Here is a 26,129-nt window from a genome sequence, read left to right on the forward strand (position 1 = left end):
ATTCATTTTCTGTTGCCACGGAATGAAATACACTTGGCAGACACAGCACCGTCGCACCCATTCCATGCCAGGCGGCAACCGTGCATACAACCAACCTTGGGAATTGCCTTTACAAACATGTGCTTTTCGGCATTTTCTGAAGAAATGTTCTTCTAATGAACTCACAGGATTAAAACACCAGATAAAAGCGATTTGAAAATAGAAACCCCAAACTGTCTGCCCAGTGTCTGGAGAAATGCAGCGATACAATGGCAAAGTTAACCAATTTTGTCTTTTTTTAATTTTACCAACAGATAGCTCTAAAATGTCCTAGGTCCAGGTGCGAGTAGTTCATCCAGTTCATGTTTCCTCTTTGCATTATCGGAATTGTAGCCCTAGCGAGCCGGTTGTAAAATGGGACTACAAGTCCCAAAATGCAAAGAGAAATCATGGCCTGGACGAGCTACTCTGCCAGTGACACTTTCTCATGAATGGCTCATCCAATCACATAAATTAAATTAATAATCCATGTTCAGCTGACCCCTCGGGCCTCTGGGCCCCGATATCACTGTAGTGCACCTGCTGCCCCAGTGGACGCTAAGCCCCTGTGCATAGGCCTGGCTATGTTGACATTAATTGTAAAATGCAGTTAGACACTAAATAGGCGGCTTGTATAAAACTTAGACAGTTATAGTTACTGCCACACACAATGTAGGGCCTCATTTATGAGGCTGTGCGTCACTTTTACACCGTCGGTGCATCACTTTTTGTGACGCACCAGCTGCGTTAACAATGTGCCTTGTTGCACTATATTTACAAAGTGACGCATCTAGGTAGATGCATCACTTTGTAAACCCCTGCTCAATATTATACCTGCACCAGGTATAATGTATGCAGGGGGGGGCGTTGTGGTGCAAGAAAGGGTCGTAGAAGTGACGGGGTGAAATCTATAAGAATTCACTGCACCATTTCTACGACACAAATGCGTCAATATCTTACGCCTGCCTCATAGCAGGCGTAAGACTGACGCAGGCCCTTTCACATGGGGCTTGCCCCATGTGAAAGGACACATTGCTGGACTTGCGTCACTTTTGTGACACACACCAGCAATGCGTCACTTTTGCGCCATACAGATACGTCAGAAATACTGACGTATCTGTAACTCCTTGCGACATGATGCGTCATACAATGAATGTGAAGCATCAATCATGTCGCAAGGAGGGCGCATCGAGAAGAGACGCATCGCTGCTTTCAGGCAGCGATGCGTCACTTCTCATAAATGAGGCCGGTAGTGTCCGAATAAGGGTGCCTACTCCCTCGGTTAACCTTCAGAGCCCCAAGAAATCAGAAATGTAATATTATAGAATGAGAGAGGCACTCCAACCATATGTCTAAGTCCAAAATTACTGCATAATCAGAATTGCAGTAGCGTATTCAATTCAAGTCCTGATTCATGACTCTTCCAAACAATGAATAAAGTCCATCCACATTGTTGGAGTATTTGTGGTAAAAGTGGTTCTTTATTAAATATTCTTATTAAATGATCCCAAAGTACAGCCAATTCACTTCATTCCGAAACACAGAGCTTCCTCAGGGCAGCAGTGTATAGCTATTGCTTATAGTCACATATAGCAAGTACATTATTCATACATTATTCATACTCCCATGACAGCGCTGTTGTGATCACATTGTATCTAATTTCTGCACTCCATGTTGTACTAAGTGTCATAGGAGGGGTTGCCATGGCACACTGAGCCACAAATACCCCAACAGAGTGAATGGACTCTACTAATTGTTTGGAAGACTCATGAATTACGACTTTGTTTGAATACACTACCACAATGTTGATTATACAATAATTTTGGACTTAAAATATATTTGGAGTTACTCTCCTATTCTAACAATATAACAACTAAAAAAAGGTTTCCAGCCGACCCCCCTTTCTCATCAGGGACATCATTTTACTGTCACAAGCCTTTAATAAACAACCTGGTGCATCTGGGATTGTAGACTTGGCTTATTTCAAGTGATCCAAATGGACTAACAGAGGCCTTGTTGAACTAGTGCCTAGGACTGTAACATGGTGCCCCTGGTGATATGGAGACATCTGGGGCTGCTCACTCTGCGTGGCATGCAGTAGTAGAGTATGCTGTGTTAGCCACGCTCACTCTCTGCCCATACTTTTCACTGACTGGTGTCATTGCCCTTGGTAAATGCTGGCTTCTGATTCATTATGATGCTTGTTAGTTCCTCCTTGTTACCCCCTTGTCTCCATTTGTTACCGCCCATGAGGACTCGATCTTTTACTGTGTCCTAACTCGTGAGCTTTCAATACCAGCTCTGAGAACTATTTACTTCATTAAGGGACACAGCATGCACGGGGTGCAAGCTTCGATAATGGTGGCGCTTCCTAACCTAAGTTGTATTTCGTTTTTTTTTTTTTTATTTCAAACTATAATACAGAGGAGGCGACCGCTTCAGGGACATTTCGCTCAATTGATTTTTTTTAAATTTAATGCGGAGCGCGGCGCCCACTTCAGGGAAACCGCGCTCAGTTTATTGTATTACTTTTAAAAATGAAATACCTAGCACTGAGCTTTTTTATTTTTTTACTTTAATGAGCGTGGCACCCACTTCATGGAAACCACGCTCTGCAATGCAATAGGTGTTGTTTTTAGTATTGTAAATGACAATGCCTTTTAATTTTTTATAAAAGGCTTTGCCATTTGCAATGCCAATAGCTCCAAAACTCGCAGTTGCGAGACCTATTGCATTGTAAATGCTTGTAGCTAGTAAATCCAAATGGCATTCAAGTGGTGACCCTAAAAAGCCTTAAATCATACCTAATTGCAGTATCTAGCAATGGTTTATGCTCAAACTTCTCCAGTGTTGGAGACAGCGCTTCATGGCTTCCTGGCAGACCTTCAGCTACCATAACTCCCTCAAGGTCAGATAGTTAAATTGAAATGAGACCTACGTAAAGAAGAGTTACTGGCAGCAATCAAGGACATGCGTGCCTGAAAGACTACGGGTGGATGGTTTGCCTCCAGAGTTTTATCAAATATTTCAGGTATAGTTAGGAGACAAGTACTTGGAAGTTATAAGGAATGCAGACGACTGAAGGAGCTGCAGAGTACTATGAGAGTTGCCACTGTCCTCATCATGTTGAAGCCAGGCAGAGCCCTGGAGTAGTTGGGTTCTTACAGTCCCCGGTCCATGATTTACAAAGACGCCAAAATTCTATCCAATATTTTTCTGCCATGGATCACCCCTGTTGTTTGCCTGTCAACAGAGCCCTTAGCAGTACACCTGCATTAGCACATGAAGGATTCGTGAATTGCCATAGGGGATCTGACAGATATCATATCAATGTATGTCAATGACACTTTGCTATTCCTAACCGAACCGCAGATTTCGGTCTCCATATGTTTTGAGGCGCTGACTACATTTAGTAATATGTCTAGCCTCTCTCGAAACATACAGAAAACAGTACTGTTCCCACTGCCTGCATATACGAAACTACCACCTCAAAGTTCCACCTACTTGGGTATGAAATGAGAAACAAAGGGCCATATTATCAAGAAAGGGCGATACGTTATCGCCACTTTTATCGGCAGGAGACTGCCGCTAAAGTGGCGATAATGGGCTTGACAATATGCCCTTGTGAATTCTCATAGAAGCCCAGGTTCTGGTGTTAACCTGGGCTTCTATGGGAATTCACATGGGCGTATTATCAAGCACATTATCGCCGCTTTAGCGGCAGTTTCCTGCTGATAAAAGCGGCGATATTGTATCGCCCTTTCTTGATAATATGGCCCAAAGTTTTTTCTACCAATGGATGCTGATCGCCCACACTGCTGACAAACAATATAATTACAACATGGGGGTGTGGAGGGTCATCTGTAGGTTACGTGCCTCATTGACATTTTGGAACACCCTGGCAGTCTTACTGATGGGTAGGACTGCACTAGATAATACAGTGCTTTTTCTATGCTGCTTGTACACCCTACAGAAGTATACGTGCCTGATTCCCAGGACAGCATTTAAGGAGCTAGATAGGCTGTTGATATCGCTGGTGCGGGCTGGAAAGACGAACAGTGTACAGTTAGCTCATCAGAGGCAGGCCTAGGGCTGTCGGACTTCGAACTGTATTATACAGCTGCTCAGCTTCAGCATGTAGCCCACTGGTGTAACAAAAATTGCCATAGCCAATAGGTCTCGCCTTTGGGACCTTATAAGTGTTTGGTTATCCAGCACAATATCCTTGGTGCAAGAAGTGTTGCATGGCTAAACACTTATAAGGTCCTAAAGGCGAGACCTATTGGCTATGCCAATGCTTGTTGTTTATGGTATCACCAGAACCCTTCAATAGCAGAATGTTTAGATTTCTTTTACCTTTCATCAATAGATTGTTGAACTGGAATAATGTAATTCTGTGACTGCAGCATTTACAGCATATTTGTGATTTTGCCAGACTTCCCACATAATTTGCCACACAATTTGCAGAGTTTTTTTAAAACAATTTGAGATCAAATGATTTAATGTAACACTCCCAGAGAATCTGATGTTTAATGTAAAAAGTAGCATACAGGGGCAAGGAAGGGGTACAGTGGCCTTTTTGTAGGGGTCCAAAAATCCACTTTTTTTCGAGCTACTGTTCCCACATTACTTTCACTACTCAACCAGCAAAGTTCAACAGGAGTCCTGTGGGACCCAATTTGGCCCTACTGTGTACTCCTAGGGGAGTACTGGGGTAGTACCTCCGGGGAACAGTTAGACTGGAAACAGTATATAAAAACATGGCCCTGCATCTAACCTCACGCCACACACCGCCAAGCTTGGTGAGGGGCTGGCCACCGCAAGGGGTTGGCCACAGTCACATCATAGTTAGGTAAGCTAATAACGATCTTATGTTAAAATAAAAAAAAAAGAAATTCCCTGAAAAAAACCAAAGGTTAAAGTGATGTTATAGTTAGATATGATAATAATATCTTACTTACATTGATATGGGTTTAATTGCGACCCACTATTATTCTGCATTTTGTCTGGTCTGTTTGCAAAATATGATTGCATTCTTTAAAAGTTGTTGCGCAAATTGCAACCCCTTTTTTCTAATTCATTTTTCGTTCACGAGGCCCTAAGTAAATCAGAACCAGCATAACCCAGAGTTTTCAATTCTGTACTTTTAGGGGCACATTTATCATTTGTTCACGCAGCACAATGCAGCAAGCCACCTGCACCATATTTAACATCATACAGCACATTTCTGTCCTTTCCTTTCGCTGGTGCGCTCTTTGTTGTCTGTCGCCAATCCAGGCACCCTAGCACACTTATGCAAGGGTGCTTGAATTGTAATGAGGATTGTTTTTGTGCAGTAAGGGACACCTTACTGCACAAAAACACTTCTCCAAGGCATTTTTCTCTTTTCTATGTGTGCTGCAGAATCCAGCACACCTAGAAAGAGGCAAAAACAAGGAGAAATACAAATTTGTAGCTTTTTTTTTATTATTTCTAACTCTTCTACTAATGGTAAATCTGGGAATGTGCCAAAATTGATCAGCGGATGTATGGGAACACCCACGCTCCACCAACAGAACTCCTCCCTAGGGAGAGTATGCAATGCAGCAATTTGTGCTGTGTTGTGTTATTCTAGATTCATCCACGCAGGGCCATGCAAGGTGACCTTGCATGGCTTGATAAACTATAGTTATTTATTGACTTTATTGGTCTGTCACCCATGCGCCTATTTGCTTGCCGCAATGATGACGTAGCAACAATGATAAATATGCCCTCTGATTGATTGAGTACGAGCTCTCAATCTGCGAATCATCAAACGCAAATGTATCTATGCAGCAGTGAAGTTGGAGGACATTGCTACAAATGTAAGAAGATGTCAAGTGAAGCGTCACTGCAGTGTCAGGTATGAGTGCCTGAAAACGGAACACGGCCCAGGTATTTTGACCAAAGAGGAATCAAATTAGTCCCAAATAAACAAAGATCATTATATGTGTCTATTTAGTGCGACTAATTGATAAACTAGCTTTACTAAAGGTCCACATTTCCACCTTCAGGCTTGAAATACATCAGTATATGGTACAGTGGAGTTCGCGAGTATGTCATGCAAAACGAGGGATATGAGAGAAGATTGCAAGACTACACATATTTTCTGATATTATATTTGTTTAAAGAAGGTACAACTGACAATATATTGCCATTGATTGTTTACAGTACTGACGCCTACAATATGGGTTTCTGAGCAATGTATCTTTGTAACATGTCATAACCTACGTTTTAACTATCAATCTATCTATCTATCTATCTATCTATCTATCTATCTATCTATCTATCTATCTATCTATCTATCTATCTATCTATCTATCTATCTATCTATCTATCTATCTATCTATCTATCTATCTATATATATATATATACATATTTTCACTTTTTCACTCTGCTGAATAAATTCTGCAAACAAATTCCGGGCGTCCTGGCTTACTTCTGAAAAGAGGAGGTAATTGGGGTAAAAATGTAAGGCCTGTCGGTGGTCTATCCGGGACCGTTCCGCGACAGCCCAAGGTGCACAAACCGGCATTGGAGGAGAGAAATATATATATATATATATATATATATATATTCACTGAAAAAACCATAGGTTAGAGACCATATATAGTTAGCTGGACATTTTATTGACATAAAACCAATGAAATTCCATATATAGTTAGTTGCACTAACTATATATCGCGCACCCGCAATCCACTGCTGATGGTGTCACATATTACATCATTCATGACATGGTCAGTGACATCACTGATGACATCACTGATGACATCTCAAATGACATCACTGATGACATCTCAAATGACATCACTGATGACATCATCTAGTGTCTGTGTGTTTTTGTAAAGTTTAAATATGTTTTACATATTGAAGAATGAGTGGATGTATGGAAGACTGAGTGTGTGTGTGGCTGGCTGGGAGGTGTGTGACTCTGTGCATATCAATGTGTACTTGTATCAGTGATTGTATAAGAGAGTAAGTATGTGTTAGTATATGTGTGAAAAGTATGGTGTTCTGTGTTTAACTGTATAGATGAGGAAATCGAAGTGTGATTGATTCTTCACAGGACTGACTAGGTGTATGAGTGCATATGATAGTGTTGTAATAATGAGTGACTGTATGTATGAGTGATTGTATGGGTGAATGAGTGAATGTGTGTGTAGACGTAGGAATCAGTGAGTGCGTATGTAGTAACTGGTATTGGTGTGTCATGATGTCATCAGTGATGTCATTTGAGATGTCATCAGTGATGTCATTTGAGATGTCATCAGTGATGTCATCAGTGATGTCACTGAAGTATGGTGTTCTGTGTTTAACTGTATAGATGAGGAAATGGAAGTGTGATTGATTCTTTACAGGACTGACTAGGTGTGTGAGTAACTCCATGGATGAGTGGCAGTGTGTGAGTGTCTGCATAGGTGTATGAGTGCATATGATAGTGTTGTAATAATGAGTGACTGTGTGTATGAGTGATTGTATGGGTGAATGAGTGAATGTGTGTGTAGACGTAGGAATCAGTGAGTGCGTATGTAGTAACTGGTATTGGTGTGTCATGATGTCATCAGTGATGTCATTTGAGATGTCATTTGAGATGTCATCAGTGATGTCATCAGTGATGTCACTGACCATGTCATGAATGATGTAATATGTGACACCATCAGCAGTGGATTGCGGGTGCGCGATATATAGTTAGTGCAACTAACTATATATGGAATTTCATTGGTTTTATGTCAATAAAATGTCCAGCTAACTATATATGATCTCTAACCTATGGTTTTTTCAGTGAATTTTCAAGGTTTTGTAAATGCAAATTCCTAACTATATATGGTCTATAACCTATGGTTTTTTCAGTGAATTTAAAAGCTAATATCTATAGCTGTAAAATATATTCTTTATTACGTGACGTATCACGTAGCCACGTGAGACGCCTCATGACGCGTCGCATAACCGTGACGTATCGGCTCTGCAGCGCAAACAAAACCCGTAACGTAAGCGTGCCGGAGCACGCTTACAGATATATATATTTTTTTTAACCTTAATTAGACAAAATCCACACGTGCACATATCTTGAGGCCTTGCAAAGGCACATCAAACAAACAGTCCCTACAATTTTGCCAAGTTTGCTGGAAATCTATTCCCTTAATTTTTTTTTTACTGTTTCTCTTGGTTTTCCCCTTGTTACGCTTACCGGGACGCTACCCGGTACGCGAACCGGACGCTCCAAAAACACAAGATGGCGGACTCCCGCTACGCTGCCGGTTAGCTGCCCGGTTCGCGTACCGGGAAGCGCCTCTACCGCGAAAAATCGCGGGGGACTTTAATATCCCCCTCATCAATCCTAGGGGGTCAGGAGGGGTTTACCTTGCCCACTTTCCTTCATTTCCCCCTTCTTTTTTCACCACATCTTGTCTCAGGAACCTACCGAGAGACAAGATGGCGGCCGCTCCGGACTGTTTACAATGTTGACAGCTACGCTGCCGGTTAGCTGCCCGGTTAGCTGCCCGGTGAGCTGCCCGGTGAGCTGCCCGGTTCGCGTACCGGGACGCGCCTCTACGGCGTAAAATCGCAAAAAAAATGTTTTTATTATTTTTTGCCCCGCGGGGCACTTTAATATCCCCCTCATCAATCCTAGGGGGTCAGGAGTGGTCTACCTTGCCCCCTTTCCTTCATTTCCCCCTTCGTTTTTCACCACATCTTGTCTCTCGATCGTACCGAGAGACAAGATGGCGGCCGCTCCGGACTGTTTAGAATGTTGACAGACACCGGAGAGCCAATCAGCTTCAAATCGCGAAGTTCCGTTACGCGTCAGGTACGCGAACCGGGGCGCTAACCGGAGCGCTGTCACAGATATATATTTTTTTTTAAACGTTAATTTCTCAAAATCCACTGGAGCACATATATTGAGACATAGCAAAGGCACGTCGGGCAAACCATATCTACAATTTTGCCAAGTTTCATGTAAATCTATTCAGCCGTTCGAGCTAAAAGTGAGTCCAACCGCCCTATGGAAAAATGAATGGGAAAAACGCGTTTTGGGACCCCCCTTTTTTCTCGGCCCCCCCTTGACGAAACCCCCGCGAATTTTCAGGGGCTGCTCAGAAACAAAATGTGCCATTTTCCTGAAAATTTCAGCCAATTCCGTCCACAAACGCCAAAGTTATTAGACATAGAAATTTCAGAAATCCCATAGAGAAAAAATCCTAACTATATATACCCACTGGCTATCGCCAGTAGGTAATATACATATATAAACATATATAATCTGCATATCTATATAAATATAAATGCATGCATACATATACATATATGCATACATATGCATGTTATTTACATGAAAGTTTTAAAAACACTAATAAAAGCAAAGCTAAAAAGCCACCTCATTACAAACAGAATGGCTTTAACTTAAACGAGGGCGAGATCTATTGCATTTTCAATGCTTGTTTACTTTGGTTCTATCAAGAAGGCATTCAGATGTGTCACACATTTGCCATAAATTCTAAATGTTAGCACTCTAGTTGCTCATTAGATCACTGTAGTAAAGCTAGTGCTCACCAGGGAAGTCTGCTGCTAATCATGGTTTGCAGCCATTTTCCCGCATTTTTTATCCCGCAGACTTTCAGTCCGCATACCATTATCCCGCAAGGTCATTGACCTCGCATACCATTATCCCGCATTTTTTCAAAACGCATGTGCATTTATCGCGCATGCCTTTACAAAGAATTACGTTTTAAAGGCATGTATGGTAAATGCATTTGCGTTGTGAAAACCACGATGACGAGAGAGGTAAGTGGGTTTGTGTTAATTTTTTCGTGGGTTAGTGATTGTGTAGTGTAGTGTAGTGTTGTGTAGTGTAGTGTTTATTTATTTATTTATTTATACGACTTTTATAGCGCAACAAATACCCTGAGGTGTCTCGGCGCTGTGGAGCTACTGAATCAGTCATCCTATTACTGGTTGAACAACCATGTTTTTAAAAGCCTGCGGAAACTCATCAGGTTCGGAGCAGATTTGATAGCGGGTGGCAAAAGGTTCCACAACTTTGGCGTAGCCACAAGAAAACGCCTGCCTCCCCAGGTGGCCGTTCTTGTGCGAGGCACATAGAGGAGACTGGTGTAGGCCGATCGTAATTGCCTTTTAGGGACATAAAGCTGAAAAGCTTCAGTCAGGAACCTGGGTCCTGTGCCATGTACTGCCTTATAGGCAATACAGAGGGCCTTAAATTTTATACGGCTCTCAACTCTCAGCCAGTGAAGCTGACGAATGCCAAGGGTGGTGGATTTACGGCGGGGAATATTTAGGAGGATCCTAGCAGCCGCATTCTGGATGGATTGCAGCTTAGTTATGACACGCTTCTGGGTGTGGAGAAAGAGAGCGTTCCCATAATCTATTTTTGAGAAGACTAAGGTAGAAACCAGAGTCTTCCCAGCTGAAGGAGGGAGATAGGGCAATAATTTCTTTATTTTTTTCAAAGTAAAGAACGATGACGAAACAACCTTGTTGGTATGAAGGTCAAAAGCCAGCTTGCTGTCAAATATGACTCCCAGATTTCTGGCTTTTTCCACTGGGACAGGCGGAAGGCCGAGTTTTTCCGGCCACCAAGTGGGAGACCAGTCAGGGGAGAGTTTTCCGAAGGTCATGATCTCGGTCTTGTCCGAGTTGAGTCTAAGACAATTCGAGGTCATCCAAGTACTGACCTCCAGCATAACTCTCTGGAAGTTGGCTGCCACAGCAAGGCCATCCCTATGGATACCCAGAACCAGCTGGGTATCATCTGCGTAAGATGTAAGCCGTACCCCATGGGCTTTTATTACCATCGCCAAGTCCGCTACATAGATATTAAATAGCAGCGGGCTTAGCGAGGAGCCCTGTGGGACTCCACAAGGGAGAGCAGAGATGGGTGAGTAGAATTCTCCCAGCTTCACCGTCTGGGTACGGTTTGCGAGGAAAGATGAAATAAGATCCCTGGCCAAACCGTTTATCCCCAGGGCTGTGACACGGTCGACTAGAGTGACATGGTCGACCGTGTCAAAGGCCGCTGACAGGTCCAAAAGGATCAAGACGGCCGCTCCTCCCTGATCCATGATCACCCTGATTTCGTCAGAGGCCTTTATCAAAGCGGTCTCTGTTCCATGCCCTTTCCTAAAGCCAAATTGCGTTTCGTCGAGAAGTTGGTGAGTCTCGACGAACTCTGAGAGCTGTCGATTCATCAGGAATTCGCATACTTTGGCAGGAAAGGGCAGACACGCGATGGGCCTATAACTAGCAACAGCTGTGGGATCTAGGGACGGCTTTTTTAAGAGAGGTTTTATAACAGCCTTCTTCCATATACTAGGAAATTGGCCTGTCTGAAATGCGGAGTTGCAGATCTTCATGAGGGGACGTGAAATTACTTCTGTGAGTTTTGCCATCACAGAAGGAGGGCACGGATCCAACGGGGAGCCTGATTTAATGTAATAAATGAGTTTAGTGACATCATCATGTGAGGCAGGTAAAAAACATGAAAAGAAATCATGATTATGATGGTAAAATCCTTCTTCCACGGTACCACCTCTGTGTTCCGTTTCGATATCCCCTTCAAATGATGCATATATATCTGCCACCTTTGAAGTGAAGAACGTAGATAATTCGTTGCAAAAAGTCTGTGAAGGTTCCACTCCAGGGCCAGAAGGGGGTGTGGACAGAGTAGTGACAACAGAAAACAGCTCTCTAGCAGAGTTGGCGGCGGTCTCAATTTGCGCCGAAAAGAAAGCCGTTTTTCGAGCCAAAACCGCCTTTTTATAAATTGCAAGGGCATCTTTATAAGTTTGCCTAGCTATAGGGCAGTAAGCTTTCCTCCATCGCCTTTCTAGATTCCTACAATGTTGGCGAAGAAGTCTAAGATCTTCATTATACCAGGCAGCCGATGGAGAAACTCTGTTTGGTCTCATAAGTTTTTCTGGGGCCACTAAATCAGCGGCAGTACGGATCCAATCCTGGAAATCCACAGCTGATCGTACAGAAATGCTTCCTTCCTGAGAACAGGAGAAGGCTAAAGAATCTAGCATCTGAGAAATGTCTGCATTTTTCCAGGCGCGAGTCCTCAGCCTGTTTCGGGGCCTGGAGAGTAAAGGGTGTACAGACCTTATATCCAGCTGGAATATAATAGCCTTGTGGTCTGACCACGTGATAGGAATAATGTCCAACACAGAAATGTCAGGGTCATTAGTGAACAGACCATCAAGGGTATGTCCAGCTTGATGAGTACTGCCCTTAACTAATTGATGCAATCCTAAATTAAAAAGGTCAGAAATGAGTTGAGTAGTGTCAGAGTTGTCCTGCTCCTCCAAATAAAAGTTAAAATCTCCCAGTATCGTGTATTTGTCTGAACCTATAACGTTATCGTATAGGTCAGGAAAAGTGGAGAGAAAAAGATTACGAGGGCCAGGGGGGCGGTATAAAATTATACCCTTTAAAGCTTGCTTAGGGCTGATGCTGATAGCGAAAGCAGCAGATTCGCAATTGGCAGAATTTATAGGGTCAAGTGTGGTACGATATAAATCCTTGTGAATAATTGCAAGGCCTCCACCTCTTCCCATAGGCCTGTCGTGTCTGACGACGCTATATCCTTCCGGGATAGCATCGCAAAAATCCGGCCCTGATCCGGCATCTGCCCAGGTCTCCGTGGCAAACAATAAATCCAGATCATGAGCAAGAAGGAACTCATGAACCTGGAGACTATGACAGGGAAGTGAGCGCGTATTAATGAGTGCAGCTCGACAGCCGTGCAATACAATAGTATCGGGGACATGTTGTGGGCCATGGTTAGGATCTAAATGGGCTAGCAAGTAAAATGGGGGGAACAAATAGCTGCAGCCTGGGCAAGGGGGGGGAGGAGTACTCATCACAGCAGCAAGAGACACAGTAGAGCAATCCAGATGTATCTTACCAGGATTTAGTGATTTTAGATAATGGGCCGAGTACTGCAATCGGGGGACAGGGGGTGTGGCCCTGGGCCGTGTCCGGCCGCTGACGGGCGCAGACGGGCTTGGCTTTGGCGCGGCTTCGGCGCGCGCCTGCTGCGCCAGCCCGCTGCGCCGTCTGATCTTGGTGTTCATTTATGGGCCGTGAGGAGGGTGGGAGGGCAGCGCGACTAGAGCGCAGCCCCAGCCCACACCCAAGATGGCGCCCGCCGCCGACTTCAGTCAGCAAAAGCGGCAAGAAAAGCGAAAAGGAAGCTTTGTAGTGTGGGTAGATGTCAGTGTGCCTTAGTTACAATTCCCTTTATACTAACAAGATTAAAAGTACCCCCAGCTAAAATAATTATTACACAGCGTATACAATCCTTATGGGTCCAAATTCGTCCGTTTTCAATGCATCAATACAGTACAACTGATTTTTAAGTGGCTCGCAGCCCTAGTGATCACCTAGGGAGAGCTTCAGAGGCAGCGAGCGTCGCAATTCATCAAGCTAAATAGACTGGGAGGGCGGGAGGGCAGCGCGACTAGAGCGCAGCCCCAGCCCACACCCAAGATGGCGCCCGCCGCCGACTTCAGTCAGCAAAAGCGGCAAGAAAAGCGAAAAGGAAGCTTTGTAGTGTGGGTAGATGTCAGTGTGCCTTAGTTACAATTCCCTTTATACTAACAAGATTAAAAGTACCCCCAGCTAAGATAATTATTACACAGCGTATAAAATCCTTATAGGTCCAAATTCGTCCGTTTTCAATGCAGCAATACAGTACAACTGATTTTTAAGTGGCTCGCAGCCCTAGTGCTCACCTAGGGAGAGCTTCAGAGGCAGCGAGCGTCGCAATTCATCAAGCTAAATAGACTGGGAGGGCGGGAGGGCAGCGCGACTAGAGCGCAGCCCCAGCCCACACCCAAGATGGCGCCCGCCGCCGACTTCAGTCAGCAAAAGCGGCAAGAAAAGCGAAAAGGAAGCTTTGTAGTGTGGGTAGATGTCAGTGTGCCTTAGTTACAATTCCCTTTATACTAACAAGATTAAAAGTACCCCCAGCTAAAATAATTATTACACAGCGTATAAAATCCTTATAGGTCCAAATTCGTCCGTTTTCAATGCAGCAATACAGTACAACTGATTTTTAAGTGGCTCGCAGCCCTAGTGCTCACCTAGGGAGAGCTTCAGAGGCAGTTGGTGTTGTGTTAGTGTAGTGTAGAGTTGTGGTGGTTGTTTAGTGTAGGGTCATGCTAGGGGTAGTGTTTTAGGGTTTAGGGTTGTGTTGTAGTGTTTGCGTAGTGTAGGGTCATGCTGGGGGTAGTGTTTTAGGGTTTAGGGTAGTGTTGTAGTGTTTGCGTAGTGTAGGGTCATGCTGGGGGTAGTGTTTTAGGGTTTAGGGTTGTGTTGTAGTGTTTGCGTAGTGTAGGGTCATGCTGGGGCTAGTGTTTTAGGGTTTAGGGTAGTGTTGTAGTGTTTGCGTAGTGTAGGGTCATGCTGGGCGTAGTGTTTTAGGGTTTAGGTTAGTGTTGTAGTGTTTGTGTAGTGTAGGGTCATGCTGGGGGTAGTGTTTTAGGGTTTTGGGTAGTGTTGTAGTGTTTGCGTAGTGTAGGGTCATGCTGGGGTGTAGTATTTTAGGGTTTAGGGTAGTGTTGTAGTGTTTGCGTAGTGTAGGGTCATGCTGGGGGTAGTGTTTTAGGGTTTTGGGTAGTGTTGTAGTGTTTGCGTAGTGTAGGGTCATGCTGGGGGTAGTGTTTTAGGGTTTTGGGTAGTGTTGTAGTGTTTGCGTAGTGTAGGGTCATGCTGGGGTGTAGTGTTTTAGGGTTTTGGGTAGTGTTGTAGTGTTTGCGTAGTGAAGGGTCATGCTGGGGTGTAGTGTTTTAGGGTTTTGGGTAGTGTTGTAGTGTTTGCGTAGTGTAGGGTCATGCTGGGGGTAGTGTTTTAGGGTTTTGGGTAGTGTTGTAGTGTTTGCGTAGTGTAGGGTCATGCTGGGGGTAGTGTTTTAGGGTTTTGGGTAGTGTTGTAGTGTTTGCGTAGTGTAGGGTCATGCTGGGGGGTAGTGTTTTAGGGTTTTGGGTAGTGTTGTAGTGTTTGCGTAGTGTAGGGTCATGCTGGGGGTAGTGTTTTAGGGTTTAGGGTAGTGTTGTAGTGTTTGCGTAGTGTAGGGTCATGCTGGGGGTAGTGTTTTAGGGTTTAGGGTAGTGTTGTAGTGTTTGCGTAGTGTAGGGTCATGCTGGGGGTAGTGTTTTAGGGTTTAGGGTAGTGTTGTAGTGTTTGCGTAGTGTAGGGTCATGCTGGGGGTAGTGTTTTAGGGTTTAGGGTAGTGTTGTAGTGTTTGCGTAGTGTAGGGTCATGCTGGGGGTAGTGTTTTAAGGTTTAGGATAGTGTTGTAGTGTTTGCGTAGTGTAGGGTCATGCTGGGGTGTAGTGTTTTAGGGTTTTGGGTAGTGTTGTAGTGTTTGCGTAGTGTAGGGTCATGCTGGGGGTAGTGTTTTAGGGTTTAGGGTAGTGTTGTAGTGTTTGCGTAGTGTAGGGTCATGCTGGGGGTAGTGTTTTAGGGTTTAGGGTTGTGTTGTAGTGTTTGCGTAGTGTAGGGTCATGCTGGGGGTAGTGTTTTAGGGTTTAGGGTTGTGTTGTAGTGTTTGTGTAGTGTAGGGTCATGCTGGGGGTAGTGTTTTAGGGTTTAGGGTAGTGTTGTAGTGTTTGCGTAGTGTATGGTCATGCTGGGGTGTAGTGTTTTAGGGTTTTGGGTAGTGTTGTAGTGTTTGCGTAGTGTAGGGTCATGCTGGGGGTAGTGTTTTAGGGTTTAGGGTAGTGTTGTAGTGTTTGTGTAGTGTAGGGTCATGCTGGGGGTAGTGTTTTAGGGTTTAGGGTAGTGTTGTACTGTTTGTGTAGTGTAGGGTCATGCTGGGGGTAGTGTTTTAGGGTTTAGGGTAGTTTAGTTGTTTAGTGTATGCTAAAGGCATATTCGTTCTAAAAGTTTTCGTTATTTTAATTTGCGGCCTAATAGTACATGCAGGATTTTTTTTGCGGACTGATGGTATGCGGGATTTCGTCATATATTCGCTAATCATACTTTCTATGGCAAAATGAACCCCCTCATTTTGTTCCTTTTTAAATTAAATGTTTTAAGAGTTACCACTTTATTCCAATCAAGATGGCTTCAGGTGTGCCATACCTTTGTAATAAGTAGGACTGTTAGCACTCTAGTTGTTCTTTAGAACACTCTGGGACATTCTGTCATTGGGCTATAGTTGGGCTACATCTGGCTGATATTTGGGCTACATTTGTTTTTTTTGTCTCTGGTGGCCATCTTTGGGCTACATTGGGCTACATTGGGCTACATTGGGCTACATTTGGGCTCCAACATATATATAGCCCAATGTAGCCCAATATATATTTTTCAAAGTTAATTTTCGTAAAAACCACTGGAGCCTATATCTTGAGACATAGCAAAGGCACATCGGGCTACAAGTCCCTACAATTTTGCCAAGTTTGGTGTAAATCCATTCAGCCGTTCAGGCTAAAAGTGAGGCCAACCGCCTTATGGAAAATTGCATGGGAAAAACACGTTTTGGGACCCCCCTTTTTTCTCGGCCCCCCCTTGACGAAACCCCCCCAAATTCAGGGGCTGCTCAGAAACAAAATGTTCCATTTTCCTGAAAATTTCAGCCAATTCTGTCCTCAAACGCCAAAGTTATTCGACATAGAATTTTCAAAAATCCCATTGGAAAAAAATCCTAACTATATATACCTACTGGCTATCGCCAGTAGGTAATATATATATATATATATATATGCCAGCTCCAATTTCCCAAAATACCCAGCCGGGTTTGTAGAAATAACGGCACTCACACAGGCAGCGGCAATCTTTTAGCAGGGCGGTTTATTTAAAAAAGGCAAACAAACGCGTTTCGGGACTAGAAATCCCTTCGTCAGTGTTATCGTTTGGGCGCCAAACTTTTTTTCTTTTTAAACACTGTTCATGCCTACTGTTGACATAAACAAAGGACTGATGCATTGCGTCTATAGGGCGCGCCATCTTTGAACGCCTTACATTTCACACATTTCGTCTTAATGACTACATATAAAGCAGTACTTCTTTTGTGTACAAAAAACGTTATTAGTGTATTTTACACTTAAAACATATCGCCGTGTATCGGCAAGTTTCAATTCATATTTCGAATCCTTTCATTCCCAAAGGTGGCCAAATGCCTGAGAAACAACGCATTACTAAGAATGCACAATTAAAGCCAAACATCGCTATATTTATAAACAACGCTATTTCAAGCAAATCTTGCCGTGGATCGGCATTTGCAACCTAAAATCAGGTTGCATAATTCTCAGGACACCGGCCATGGGATCAACACAACAGCATAACTCATTAAGACGACAAAATTTTTTTCACGATATATACATTTTCAAAAAGATAACCCTGATATATACTTTAAAGCATTCCAAAAACATTACAGACCAATATCATATGATTTAGACACATTCCTCACAATATTTAGCCCAAGTGAGAGGCAAGTTCCTCCCCCATATTCAATCCCTTCGGAGCCTTGGTCTCAAGGTCGATGATAAATCTAGACTCTAATCGTCTCAAGACCTGCAGCCGGTTACCTCCTCTTGGGGTCTCAGCTGCTTGATCTAAGCAGAAATATCTTAGTAAAGTCCTATCACTTTTGTGCTTTATGGCAAAATGCCTTGCTACCGGGTAGCTGAAATCCTTATTGGCAATAGCCCGCATGTGTTCAAGTATCCGAAGTTTAACGGGATTGATGGTACTGCCCACATACCTCAATGAACACGGGCAGATCAGGCAGTAAACTGCGTGATCTGTGTGACAAGACATGAACTTAGTGATTTTTCTAGCTTGACAGCCAGGCACCTCATATGCTAGCGTTCTCTTGCTTGCTGAGCAAGCTTTGCATTTCCCGCACGGGAAAAACCCCTTGGCCTCTTTTAGGGTACCCAGTTGTTTCCTTTCAATTGGTAGATAGCTATGAACTAACTCATCTCGCAGAGACCTTGCCCTCCTAAAAGTGATGGCTGGCACAGCTGGAATATCAGAGCCCACAATTGGATCTGATTTCAATATGTGCCAATGTTTGGACAAGATTGATCTCAATCTAAAAGAGTTTGCAGCGTATGGTGTGATCATTCTGAACTGTACCTTTTCAGATTGAGTCAATGCCTTCTTTTTAAACAGTTGGCTGCGAGGAATTTTTCTTACTTTCTTTAAGGTTTCATATAGCTTGTTGGTATTATAGCCTCTGTTTTTGAACCTAGTTATACTGTCACTGGCTGCTCTTTCAAAATCTGCATCATGAGTGCAATTTCGTTTTAATCGTAACATTTCCCCATAGGGGATGTTGGAGATTAATTTGCGGGAATGACTACTTGAAGCGTGTAAAACGCTATTCCCTGCAGTTGGCTTACGATAGAGCTGGGTACTTATTTTTCCATTCCTCACACTTACTTCTAAGTCAAGGTAGTTGACCCTTTCTCTGCTAATATCCCCAGTAAATACCAAATTGCACTCATTGTTATTGAGCACTGCAATGTACTCTACAGCCTCCTCCATAGACCCGTTCCATACCAGGAGCAGGTCATCAATATACCTGCTCCATGCCACTATCTTATCGTTCCATACGGCATTATTGGGGGACCAGGCTACCTGCTCCTCCCACCAGCCCACGAATAAATTCGCGTAGCTGGGGGCGAAGCAGGAACCCATCGCCGTACCGGAACACTGTTGGTATATAGTCTCCTGAAAAAGAAAGATATTATTGTAGAGACAAAATTTTATAAGTTCTAACAGCATTTTGTTGTGTAATGCAAATTTTAGTTCTCTTCGATTCAGGAAAAACTCAACAGCTTTCATGCCTTGTTCGTGGTCTATACAAGTGTAGAGGCTTGTTATATCAAGTGTGATCAATATGTAACTCGGTTGCCAAATGATAGACTCCATTTTTTCAATAAAATCTGTAGAGTCTCTTACATAAGATTTCAAAGATAAAACAAAGCCAAAAAGAAAGTGATCCATAAATTTTGAAAGGTTCTCAGTTAAACCTCCAATGGAGGAGATAATGGGTCTCCCAGGGGGGTTGTTAATACTCTTATGGACCTTGGGCAGGTGGTAAAAACAAGGTAGGATTGGATTCGTGGTCTTGAGAAAGAGATATTCGTCCAAGTCGATCATTTGTCGATCGTGCCATTTCTTAAGCAAGTTGTACAGTTCCTCAATGCTGGCAAGATAATCCTTTTTTGTGATGATATTATAACAGCTTCGATCATCCAGCTGTCGTTTCGCTTCTGCAACATACTGTAATTTCGACATGATAACTATGTTGCCTCCTTTGTCGGAGGGTTTGCCCTGGTTACCACTTCTGCAAAGACGTCAATCGCATCTGCTGCGGTTTGAGGGACAAATCGTGAGGCAGGTTTGAAGCTGGTCTTCAATGTTTCCTGTTCTACGTTGACATAGTCTAATCGCTGTGTTAGTGTACTGTTAGTTGCGATAATTTGCATGTCATTCTCAGTTCTGAGACTCTCCAAAACTTCGCAAGCTGTGAGGTCATTGACCGTAAGGAGGTCGGTATCTTTGTTACCCCTGAGATGTTTGGATTCTTGTTTAGTAGGTTTTATCTTGAAAAACTTGTGCAGCTTGATCTTACGAGTAAACTTATAAAGGTCTATGCGTGTCTGTGTGTATTCCATATCTTTGTTTGGACAGAATGTTAGGCCCAACTTCAAAACAGACTCTTCAGATGGTGTTAAGGTCCTTTCAGACAGATTGACAATGGTTAATTGGTCTTGAGTATTCACCACTTGCCCCTCCTTTGGCTCCTGGTCACTCTTGTTGTTGGTCTTGTTTGTCCTCTGCCTTTTGGCTTTCCATCCTCCTCGCCGTGTTTGCCTGCGTTTTCTGGGGGCTTGTTTTTCCCGCCCCTCAGCCAGCTCTCCCGAATAACTTTGAACTCCTGCTGAAAAGGAGTCTTCGTGATTGCTGTCGCCTGCGCTGCGGCACCACCTGGCATTTCATCGCCCGAGTGTTCACTCTGGGTAATGTCAGAGTCCGAGGTCTCTACTCTGGTTGCTGTTGAGGTGCCCATCGCCTGATTTTTCTTGGCCAACTCTTTGCGAGGCTGATCATATTTTTTATGGAAAGTCAGAACCCTTCCCATTGCATAGTCCCGCTCGTCCCGGTCGAATTTCTCTTGTTTTCTAAGTTTGATCTTGGTCTCATACTTCTGGAGTCTTTTTTTCATATTTGCTCTGAGTTCTTCCTGTTCCTCTTTGTTCGCATTCTTTGAGATCTCTTCTTCCAATTCCTCTATTTCTTTTACGACTTGATCACGGTCGCTCCATGCAAACTGGATGAGAATCTCCAGCATACCCTTGCAAGAATTAGCAATATGTGATGCCCATGTTTCTAATAATTGGGGGTCTGGGTTCTCATATGCGGGTACCGTAAAGATCCGAAGACCTCGAGGCACTCTCTGTACCTCTACGTATCCCTGCAATGACGTACCCTCCCACCACTTGCGCAGTTCCCGTTCATATAATTTCTCGAGTTTCTGGAACTGCGTAGCTAGGGTATTGGAGACAGGAACACTTGTTGTTAATGATGGTTTTGAGACATCAGGATTTTTGTTTTTGAAAATGTCTCCCGCCGCATCGCGGCGCTCCGACATGTTGAACATTTTTCTCTTGTTGCCACAGTTTTCGGTCTCCCGGTCCCGGGAGCCAAACCTTGTTGCCGCCCGCTTATTGCCAGCTACCCTAACGCCCAACCGTCACAATAGAGTTGCGCGGGAGAAGTGCATAAATATGCAGGCTTACCGTTTTTCAAAAGTCCGCCTGTTTTCGCACTCCCCGTTTCACTCCGGACTCTTGTTGCTCCCAGAAGTGAGACGACAAAGTTCTCCTATTTTCAAAAAGAAGGGAGAGGGTCCGTGGACGGTGGTGCACTCACTGCGAATTAATGAAAGCTCCAACACACCATAACGTGAGTCACTCACAGGGCGGGTGCCGCGTAGCGCGATGGTGTTCGCGTCCCATATGCCAGCTCCAATTTCCCAAAATACCCAGCCGGGTTTGTAGAAATAACGGCACTCACACAGGCAGCGGCAATCTTTTAGCAGGGCGGTTTATTTAAAAAAGGCAAACAAACGCGTTTCGGGACTAGAAATCCCTTCGTCAGTGTTATCGTTTGGGCGCCAAACTTTTTTTCTTTTTAAACACTGTTCATGCCTACTGTTGACATAAACAAAGGACTGATGCATTGCGTCTATAGGGCGCGCCATCTTTGAACGCCTTACATTTCACACATTTCGTCTTAATGACTACATATAAAGCAGTACTTCTTTTGTGTACAAAAAACGTTATTAGTGTATTTTACACTTAAAACATATCGCCGTGTATCGGCAAGTTTCAATTCATATTTCGAATCCTTTCATTCCCAAAGGTGGCCAAATGCCTGAGAAACAACGCATTACTAAGAATGCACAATTAAAGCCAAACATCGCTATATTTATAAACAACGCTATTTCAAGCAAATCTTGCCGATGCGATTGACGTCTTTGCAGAAGTGGTAACCAGGGATCTGGCTGCCATGAGGGTAGAACCAAACTCCAAGAAAAAGAACTATAACATGACAAGGAAACAACAACAGGCACTGAGATGCCTGATGGAGGACCCTAAGATCATTTGCAAACCCTCCGACAAAGGAGGCAACATAGTTATCATGTCGAAATTACAGTATGTTGCAGAAGCGAAACGACAGCTGGATGATCGAAGCTGTTATAATATCATCACAAAAAAGGATTATCTTGCCAGCATTGAGGAACTGTACAACTTGCTTAAGAAATGGCACGATCGACAAATGATCGACTTGGACGAATATCTCTTTCTCAAGACCACGAATCCAATCCTACCTTGTTTTTACCACCTGCCCAAGGTCCATAAGAGTATTAACAACCCCCCTGGGAGACCCATTATCTCCTCCATTGGAGGTTTAACTGAGAACCTTTCAAAATTTATGGATCACTTTCTTTTTGGCTTTGTTTTATCTTTGAAATCTTATGTAAGAGACTCTACAGATTTTATTGAAAAAATGGAGTCTATCATTTGGCAACCGAGTTACATATTGATCACACTTGATATAACAAGCCTCTACACTTGTATAGACCACGAACAAGGCATGAAAGCTGTTGAGTTTTTCCTGAATCGAAGAGAACTAAAATTTGCATTACACAACAAAATGCTGTTAGAACTTATAAAATTTTGTCTCTACAATAATATCTTTCTTTTTCAGGAGACTATATACCAACAGTGTTCCGGTACGGCGATGGGTTCCTGCTTCGCCCCCAGCTACGCGAATTTATTCGTGGGCTGGTGGGAGGAGCAGGTAGCCTGGTCCCCCAATAATGCCGTATGGAACGATAAGATAGTGGCATGGAGCAGGTATATTGATGACCTGCTCCTGGTATGGAACGGGTCTATGGAGGAGGCTGTAGAGTACATTGCAGTGCTCAATAACAATGAGTGCAATTTGGTATTTACTGGGGATATTAGCAGAGAAAGGGTCAACTACCTTGACTTAGAAGTAAGTGTGAGGAATGGAAAAATAAGTACCCAGCTCTATCGTAAGCCAACTGCAGGGAATAGCGTTTTACACGCTTCAAGTAGTCATTCCCGCAAATTAATCTCCAACATCCCCTATGGGGAAATGTTACGATTAAAACGAAATTGCACTCATGATGCAGATTTTGAAAGAGCAGCCAGTGACAGTATAACTAGGTTCAAAAACAGAGGCTATAATACCAACAAGCTATATGAAACCTTAAAGAAAGTAAGAAAAATTCCTCGCAGCCAACTGTTTAAAAAGAAGGCATTGACTCAATCTGAAAAGGTACAGTTCAGAATGATCACACCATACGCTGCAAACTCTTTTAGATTGAGATCAATCTTGTCCAAACATTGGCACATATTGAAATCAGATCCAATTGTGGGCTCTGATATTCCAGCTGTGCCAGCCATCACTTTTAGGAGGGCAAGGTCTCTGCGAGATGAGTTAGTTCATAGCTATCTACCAATTGAAAGGAAACAACTGGGTACCCTAAAAGAGGCCAAGGGGTTTTTCCCGTGCGGGAAATGCAAAGCTTGCTCAGCAAGCAAGAGAACGCTAGCATATGAGGTGCCTGGCTGTCAAGCTAGAAAAATCACTAAGTTCATGTCTTGTCACACAGATCACGCAGTTTACTGCCTGATCTGCCCGTGTTCATTGAGGTATGTGGGCAGTACCATCAATCCCGTTAAACTTCGGATACTTGAACACATGCGGGCTATTGCCAATAAGGATTTCAGCTACCCGGTAGCAAGGCATTTTGCCATAAAGCACAAAAGTGATAGGACTTTACTAAGATATTTCTGCTTAGATCAAGCAGCTGAGACCCCAAGAGGAGGTAACCGGCTGCAGGTCTTGAGACGATTAGAGTCTAGATTTATCATCGACCTTGAGACCAAGGCTCCGAAGGGATTGAATATGGGGGAGGAACTTGCCTCTCACTTGGGCTAAATATTGTGAGGAATGTGTCTAAATCATATGATATTGGTCTGTAATGTTTTTGGAATGCTTTAAAGTATATATCAGGGTTATCTTTTTGAAAATGTATATATCGTGAAAAAAAATTTGTCGTCTTAATGAGTTATGCTGTTGTGTTGATCCCATGGCCGGTGTCCTGAGAATTATGCAACCTGATTTTAGGTTGCAAATGCCGATCCACGGCAAGATTTGCTTGAAATAGCGTTGTTTATAAATATAGCGATGTTTGGCTTTAATTGTGCATTCTTAGTAATGCGTTGTTTCTCAGGCATTTGGCCACCTTTGGGAATGAAAGGATTCGAAATATGAATTGAAACTTGCCGATACACGGCGATATGTTTTAAGTGTAAAATACACTAATAACGTTTTTTGTACACAAAAGAAGTACTGCTTTATATGTAGTCATTAAGACGAAATGTGTGAAATGTAAGGCGTTCAAAGATGGCGCGCCCTATAGACGCAATGCATCAGTCCTTTGTTTATGTCAACAGTAGGCATGAACAGTGTTTAAAAAGAAAAAAAGTTTGGCGCCCAAACGATAACACTGACGAAGGGATTTCTAGTCCCGAAACGCGTTTGTTTGCCTTTTTTAAATAAACCGCCCTGCTAAAAGATTGCCGCTGCCTGTGTGAGTGCCGTTATTTCTACAAACCCGGCTGGGTATTTTGGGAAATTGGAGCTGGCATATGGGACGCGAACACCATCGCGCTACGCGGCACCCGCCCTGTGAGTGACTCACGTTATGGTGTGTTGGAGCTTTCATATATATATATATATATATATATATATATATATATATATATACACACAGATGGCTCCTTAACACATCAATCCCAATCTGATATGAATCATTCTGACCTATACATGAACTCAGTGATGAGTTATAACAAGGTTATTGCGTTTTTCTTCATAGTTCATTTTCGGATCATAGCTTTTTTTGGCATGATGTGTGTTTACTTTCATTTTTCTAAAGCTAGATGTATCCACGCTGCTTTGTGTGAGGATTCGCCTGTATATATATTGCTTAAACAGGCTTCTTTAACTTTGAAGTGGAATCTCTTTTTGTGTCTTTCTTTCGAAGAGGTTTGAACTCTGATTTTATCTTAAAGTCTAGTAAAGCTGCATAAAGCTGAAATGTTAGTGCAGAGCACAGATGTTGAACAGGAATGGTTAGGAGGCATGATCATTTCAAGGCAGATTGATATACCGCCCGGGTAAGGTCATCGCTTGTGATTCGATTGTTTCTCTAAAGAACCCATACTAAAGGGACAGTGAGAGAAGAGGCTGGGCAGTGAACTACAAATCAGCATTCAAAACAAATATAAAAACATGAGAACATATATATCATTAAAAGGTAAACAGGCGATTAGCAATCATTTGCCTGCATGATCAAACTGTAATTTTCATGTGGTCCGTGTTACCCATCTCATTTTGCCAAATTCATAGGTTTGGAAGCGGTGTCCGTGTGGACACCCTGAGTTCACCAAGCAGCAGACCTTACTAACTAAGGGGCATATTAGCAAGAACCTTGTTAAAATTATCGCAGTTTTAGCGGCAGGAAACTGCCGCTAAAACAGCGATAATGGGTTTGCTAATATGCATAATAGAATGCCAATAGAAGACCAGGTTATATGTCCTGCACATCTAACCTGGGCATCTATTGGAATTCTATAACGCATATTAGCAAGCCAATTATCGCCATTTTAGTGCAGTTTCCTGCCGCTAAAGCGGCGATCATTTTAACGAGGTTCTAGCTAATATGCCCCTAACTACCTACCTACTCAATCCATTCATCCATCTACCCACATAATCCATCCATCCATCCATCCATCCATCCATCAATGCACCTATCAAATCATTTATCATTTTGCGTGGGCATGGCAATTGAATCATTTTTTTATCATTTCGCATGAGCATGCGCATGAATTTTGACCCAGCATCACCACATTGCAATTTACTCTGACAGGCATTGTTTGTCTTGTCTGGTGCTCTTTACAGCCTATTGTTTGCTGCCGCTACACCAACTATGAAACTCTTACATGCCCATCATCAAATCACAATTGTTGCCCTGGCATAGTGTTGAAATGTACCTCACTCTCCTAATAGAAATACTCGGCGCCCTGCACTCAGTGAGTGCTGTTGCCCCTTCACTTGGAAGAACTGTACTCCGAGAAGTTAGGACTGAGAAACGAATCCATGGTATAACAACATTGATTGATCAGTGCTTCTAAATACTGTCTAACTGCATTATTGTGATGATCTGCGCAACTTGTCAAGAGTAAGCAAGCTCACAGACCTAACATAATTTAGGTCTCTTAGTGGGCTAGCAAACAATACTCCTGCCACACCCGGGCGTCCACACTCAAAATGCTCCCTGAACAAGACTCATCTTAGTTTCAGTGCCAAGGTGATTAGCCTCTTTAGATATTCTTGATTTTTCACAAACACAATTGCCTACATTGACATTGATAGCGACGCATCTATTTTACCACTCACCTTACACAAGTATGCCTTCAACCTCCCATCAAATCCATCACCCCCATGAGCCCGA

Source organism: Lissotriton helveticus, chromosome 1_1 (genome assembly GCF_964261635.1).
Source record: "Lissotriton helveticus chromosome 1_1, aLisHel1.1, whole genome shotgun sequence".
In the NCBI taxonomy this organism is placed as follows: Eukaryota; Metazoa; Chordata; class Amphibia; order Caudata; family Salamandridae; genus Lissotriton; species Lissotriton helveticus.